The sequence below is a fragment of the Athene cunicularia genome (assembly GCF_003259725.1).
Source record: "Athene cunicularia isolate RWA chromosome 4 unlocalized genomic scaffold, athCun1 chr4_part3, whole genome shotgun sequence".
NCBI lineage: Eukaryota > Metazoa > Chordata > Aves > Strigiformes > Strigidae > Athene > Athene cunicularia.
Genome location: NW_020799100.1, coordinates 21,252,843 through 21,259,749, shown reverse-complemented (window position 1 = coordinate 21,259,749; position 6,907 = coordinate 21,252,843). Strand labels below are relative to the sequence as shown.

The 6,907-nt window shown below is 44.4% G+C and overlaps 1 long non-coding RNA gene across 1 annotated transcript in view; it reads right to left on the bottom strand.

The window, feature by feature from the left end:
• The window catches only part of LOC113480229, an 80,499-nt gene extending 73,623 nt beyond the window's left edge, over window positions 1–6,876 (bottom strand). Inside the window, exon 1 of the long non-coding RNA XR_003398440.1 lies at window positions 6,579–6,876. This is a non-coding gene — a long non-coding RNA (uncharacterized LOC113480229). The remainder of the gene's footprint in view (window positions 1–6,578) is intronic.
• Window positions 6,877–6,907: the final 31 nt, after the last annotated feature.

Genomic DNA, 6,907 nt, shown 5'->3' with positions numbered 1-6,907 from the left:
AAGAGGGGAGGACACAAGAGGGGAGGACACAAGAGGGGAGGACACAAGAGGGGAGGACACAAGAGGGGAGGACACAAGAGGGGAGGACACAAGAGGGGAGGACACAAGAGGGGAGGACACAAGAGGGGAGGACACAAGAGGGGAGGACACAAGAGGGGAGGACACAAGAGGGGAGGACACAAGAGGGGAGGACACAAGAGGGGAGGACACAAGAGGGGAGGACACAAGAGGGGAGGACACAAGAGGGGAGGACACAAGAGGGGAGGACACAAGAGGGGAGGACACAAGAGGGGAGGACACAAGAGGGGAGGACACAAGAGGGGAGGACACAAGAGGGGAGGACACAAGAGGGGAGGACACAAGAGGGGAGGACACAAGAGGGGAGGACACAAGAGGGGAGGACACAAGAGGGGAGGACACAAGAGGGGAGGACACAAGAGGGGAGGACACAAGAGGGGAGGACACAAGAGGGGAGGACACAAGAGGGGAGGACACAAGAGGGGAGGACACAAGAGGGGAGGACACAAGAGGGGAGGACACAAGAGGGGAGGACACAAGAGGGGAGGACACAAGAGGGGAGGACACAAGAGGGGAGGACACAAGAGGGGAGGACACAAGAGGGGAGGACACAAGAGGGGAGGACACAAGAGAAGACCAATACGTTTTTATGGATCCTTTCTCATTTTCAGGAGGATGACTCTGCTCGTGGTTAGATATACAGGTTTAATATCTTACAAATTGGGTATTCTTACCCTTATTCTTTTCTCTCCAAAGATAAATCAGTTGATGATATACAGGACAAAGGTAGTAGACACGCAAGTCCACATTCTGTATTGTATTACATCTTGTGACTCCCCTGTGGAATCGGTGAGTTATAAATCAGCCCTGAAGTTAGCCTAAAGTGGCACTAAAACACCTAATGGATTAAAAAAAAAAAAAAAATAAAATAAAAAAAATCCACTCCTTTAATGTTAAAAGCTATAAGGAAAATTGCAAAACTTGACTTTCTAACATGGTGTTGTTATGATACGAAGCTGTTAACAGCAGTGCTAATTTTGCCACAGTGCACTTCTAATACCTGACAAACTTGGCAGATGCAGATGCTGAAGCTGCAGCAGAAAGCTCCTTTAACATACCTCTTCAGTTTGCAAATACCCCTGTGCGTGCTGCTTTTCCTTCAGAGGGCAAAACCAGGAGCGTTGCGAGGATTCACATTTTTCATGCGATCTCACATTTTGTTTGGAACAGCATTTATGGAGAAGATTCATGTTGGGAGATTATTTTATCAGTCTTAAACTCACCTGCATATGAGAATTACTTTCTTTTTATTAAATATTCTTTTAATAAAGTGAGTGTATTCTTCCCTAACTGAAGCATTTAATCTTGAGAGACTTTTTATATGCCAGTTTTTACTATTACAGAAATTCAATTAACTCCATAATTATGAACGCAATTACCACTGAATGTTACATGTGATTTGGTGGTAGCCAGCTACATGGCACAGACATACACTCTGCTTTACGATTAAAAACTTATAGTCATAATAACAGGCAAAAAAATTCCTAAAGATCATTCTTATTCTTTGGGTTGCGTGCGCTGTTTTATGTATACAAACAATTTTTAAATATGCTGTTCACATTTTGGCAATCAAGTGTTTAATTGCAGTAAGCATGTTATTTGCAACCAGTGGGCTGGATTCCCAGATGATAGAAAGTCACCCAAACTGTGACAATTTACCTTAAGTGTCAGCCTGGCCCCATTAACTCATTCCACACCAAACTCAAGCCCACGGCAGAGGCAGTAAATGGAGCCCCTGTGATTTATGAATGGAGCGGGGGGAGAAATAAAATAAAGAAGAAAAGGAAAACATATAGCGGAGGAAGGGAAACTCTGTAAAGTCTTTTAAAACTTTACACACAGGCACTGCCAAGAAAAGAGCCTCTAGGCAGGGGAAGGCTGCAGAGAGTGGCCACGACACTGCCCTGACAGCCCTCCGCACCCAGCGGGATGCCCGGGTGTTTCGGGGTGAAGCCGGAGGGTCAAGAGGCAGGTCTGGAGGTCTGGGCCGAGGCAGGAACCGTCACACAAACCCGGCTGCAGGTTGCTCTCGTAGCGAGCAGGGGGGCTGCGGGCTGGACCGCTGCCAGCCTGAGCCCGAGAGCTTCTTTAGAAATCATTAAAGCGCCCCGGTTTATGCCGTGCCATGAAGCGCCGGGCTGGGGTCAGCAAGGGGCCTAAGGACCTTACATTTGGGGTTTTTTAGGACCGAGATGGCTAAAAGCAAAGTTTAGGAGTACAGGCATGATACGGTCTCACGGAGTTCAAGGTGGAATTCGGCGCTCTCAGTACACATACGCCTTTCCACAGCGCTTGCAGGAGCACCTCAGGTAATGGTCACCGTGCAAAAGTCACTGTTCAACAGCTGTCGTCACACAGTCTGAATATCTGTGACATCTCCTCTGTCACGGGCATCTGTCAGCTCCTCACTGATAATCCCTGTCCGTGCCCTCATCACGTCAGGTACGCGACACCCCCTGCACATCGGAGGTCAGGTTGCAGCGTTACCGCACTCCACTCTGAAGGCGGCAAACTATCTTCTGTGGGCCCAGATTATTTCAGACATTACGCAAAATAATTCTGATATCGCTCATACAATCTTTTGGTTAGACTACGGAAATCTCCAGCTCATGTAACTCAGCCTCGCTCACCGAATGTCAACACTGCTGCGCCCATTTGTGTCAGCTGAAGATCTGGCCCCACAGTCTCTTCTAAATCCAATAAAAGCCCATTTCTGCTGACACAGTAATATCTACAGTGACCTCCACCTTCACCTACTCTTTATATAAGAGGGTTTTTTCCACCTACTAGTAAGCACACAGGTGGGCACGACTCCTTCAACACAACAACCAGGACTTTATCAGATGTCGGTGGACTTCTGATGCACAAGTGATCAACAGACTCTTTCTATAATCACTCTTCAAGTAATTGAAAATCAGAATCACCCATGTGGCTTCTCTAAATAAAAAGTGGTCTGCAAGCCACAAATCTGAATTCAAAACATGTTCACGTGAAACATTCAAAACACAAAATGCAGTTTCAGCTCAGTTCCTGGTGGATGCCAGTCACTACTCTAAAACTACTGCTTGTGTTATTTGAAAAGAAAAAAGTGAAGGGTATAAAAAGAACAGGGGTCAGAGCATTTCCAGACTTGCCAAGGGTTAGGTCTTAGCCTAACAGCAGAGTAAAACATTTAAGCTTTAACGGAAAACTATAAATGCATATATATATATATATATAAAAATATATATCATGAACCATAAAAGAGGCTTCTTATGGAAATTCACGTCTTAAAACAAGAACAGTACAAATATTTCATAACATGTCAAACCCACTCTATATGTACATTCATGCTTTTCTCACTCCTGGCACTACAACCACAAAAAAGAAAAAAAAGGGAAAAAAAAAAGAAAAAAAAAAAAAAGGAAACTTAATGGAATGGTACTGATAACAGAAGTTTTCCAGTCTTGGGGTACAGAACCTCTATCTCAAGAACCTGGTCAAACCTGCAATCCCAGTCAATAAATGAAAACAACAGGAAAAATGAGAAGACAGCATCAGAGGGCTCAAACCAGCCAGATCCCAACCCAGCAGCCCTTAGTCTTAGCCATCCTTTAAAAACACACCAGATACATCACTGCAAATCAAGCTGCCATGTGATTTGTTTTCTAAAACAACATCTCACGCTACTCTGCTGTGGAAGAAATTTAGTCCTTACTCCTCTTTAATATTCATAAGGTAAGGAGCTACATTAGCAGCTAAATTTTAATTCCAGAAACACTCTGACATTTAGAAAGAATAGATTCCAGCCCTGGTTTCACACTAGTTTTTTTTTTCCATTATCACTGTTATTAGTATCACTGTAGAAGTGATTAAAAGGTCCTGGACACCTTATTATAATAGTCTACATCTACTCCCCTCTTCAGCATCAAGGTACGTTCTGTTGTTTTATAAACAGGAATAATCTTTCTGGAAATGGAATTTGAGGTATTGCCTATTCTTCTCTTCCTTCTGAAACAGAGGTACTTGCGATGTTAAATCGTATGTAAGAACTATTCTGAATATTTGAAGCAGAGGCAAAAATATTTACTATTCAGTGCCGAACGCCTCACAGATCTGCTCATAAAAGGTGAAGATAATAAAAGAGCAGGAACAAGACAGATCTTCAAAATTCCCAGGGAAGTGAAGGAGGGAGATCCCTCATGGAAGCCAGCAGCATTAGTCCCTACATCTATTTTCAGGTGATCATTTGCTGAAGCGCAGACACACAAGGCTTGTGGTTTTACAGAAAGGGCTGTTTTATCTGCAATTTTGGAAAAATGCATTTTTGTTTACCGAGATAGCCCGGCAGTTTAACTACGTATGTTTGTGCATCAGACCTCTTTTCCATATTCTCCACTAAATAGAAATTCAAAAGAGTCTTAGGCGGAGATTAAATGCTTTCAAAAATCAATTCTAGGCTGGCATAGAAGTTAACCAGTCTGACCTCGTGATTACAGACTAAACACTTCCTTAGGAAACAAAGTGGGGGAATATTTTATGTTTCAATGATTATTTGAGAGAGTACCACCACATATAAAAATGAGAAACCGTGGCAATACTTAAGGAAGTTTATCTATGGATAATTGCATGAGGCATTAAAATAGGACTCATTCAGGGGGTTGGGACATTGTAGTATTAAAATACATTAACAAAAGGCAGTATCCAGTATACAACCCATCCAGACTGTAACAATCACTTCGAATTTCCTGTAGCATTGCGAAAAAGAGAATCATATAACCTAGTTCCTACCTGATTACTCCGATTTTTTTTTTTTTTTTACCTCTGGAACCTTAATATCGAGATACACAGCAGCCAAGAAAGCAGCAGTACTTATTCTAATGACTAAAGAGCATCTTCCAAAGTACCTTGGGAAGGATGCAAACCAGTTACAAAATACACTCCGTGTTCCTGAGGACGGAGTGCATCTTTAATGCCCAAGTACTAATGTGCCCTGCAACAGCATTTTCTTGGTTCTTACTAGTGTCAATAACGGTGTAACCCCAGAGCTTTCAAACAAACGTTTGCATTAGTTTGATCATATAAATGTGCTACGCGGTAATTAATCCGGTTTGTATTTGTAAAGCGCACACCGAGCAATATTCCGCACAGAGCCGAACCGCGTTGTATTTGTATCCACCATCTCTCAGTTCTGGGAAATCCATAAATTCATTTGTCAAAGGTAAAAAAATACTTACGCAAAATTCCTGCTAAACCTTTTGAAACGGTTTGTTCAAACTCTTGACATAGCGTTTTGCTCTAAACAAATTTCTAGACAACCCTGTGATTTTCCATCTCTGAAAATATACTGTTTCCCCTCCATGAAACTAGAACAGAGGGTCTGAGAGAAAGGAAATTATTAAGCATTCTAGTGGGTTTTTTCCAACAAAAACTAAGATAGAGGTCAATGAATAAGTATGTGCAGGCTGGAACTTAAATCCTCTGGGGTGACTGTAGGCTAATTAATAATTAATGCCAGAGACATGGTGTTTGAAATGCAGATGTGATAACTGGAGGCCTGGCAAAGCTGTTCAGAGGAAGCAGATTTGGATGCTATAGGGAATAGGCACTCCCTTGCCGGCTGGCTCTGAAAGCAGACCTGGGTGCAAAGCAGGGCCTATGGTTTAGATTATATTCCCCTCAGCTGTTAATTACCTGAACCTACTTTGAAGTTTTTCTCTTTTTATCCTCTGCATGAAAAGAGATTGGTTCAGCCAAGGGACTTGAAAAAATGATCAAATACATGGAGTAGAGGAGGGGAATAGAACTTCAGATATAAAAAAAGATAAGGAAGAAAAACACTCAGGGAAACATACAGGAACATATTAGGAAGTGCACGAGTGTGGCTCGATGTTTCAAGCGAGTTGTGCTGCTCTAAGTTATTTCAGCCATTAAGTAAACCCCCGCGCGTTTTATGAATAGATTTGTTAAAAGGAATCTCTCACTGTATGTATATAGTTTACATTAATTATTTGATGAAAGTACCATAGGTGATTTCCTATGCTATTTTTAATTCAATAAAGTCATTTAAACCTCCTTATGTTTGGGGCTATTTAATGAGGTGTGCAACATTAACAGAATCACCAATGAGCTGTTACTACAAGTATTAAGATTTTGCAAAAAAACCGGCTCATTTTCACGAAGGAGAGAGCCGGGCACAGCCTGGGTTCCCCACTGCTGCTGAAAGGAAAGGGGGGGCAGGTGCCTTCCAGCATCTCAGCTCCTTTCGCCTCGGGGTGGGGGGGACGGGGGACCCGAGGGCAAACGCTCCGTTTTCACAGCAAGGGGGGAGCGGGGTGCCCCAGGACGGGGAGGGGGACGGACAGACGGACAGGGTGGATGGGGATGAAGGCTGGAAGCGGGGGGGATGCTTCCCGCTCCCTGCCAGCGGCCGGGAGGCGTTTGGGGACCGCACAAACACCCTCCCCGAGCAGGGAAACACCCCGTTACCAAAAGCTAGAGGAGGGGGGGGGGTTAGTTACCTCTTGCCACACCGCCGTCACAGCGAAAGGCGGGGACGGGCCCCCCGGGGACAGTTCGGAGTCCCCCCGGGACGGTTCGGGGCCCCCCCGGGGGCGGCAGCCGGCCCCGTTCGCCCGGATCCCTGCGGCAGGAGGGGGCGGCCGAAATCGCCTCCCTCTTTTTTCGCTTTGCAGTGACAGATCGTTCCCTTTTCAAAGCGTCTCCAGTCTCTTTTTTTGACGCTCTTCCCCACTCGTTAGAGCCTGTCCGTTCAAAGGCTTCCCCGGCTAAACTTCCAGCAACTTCACTAAAACCCTTTGAAACATGGGGAAAAGGGGGGATTTTGGTG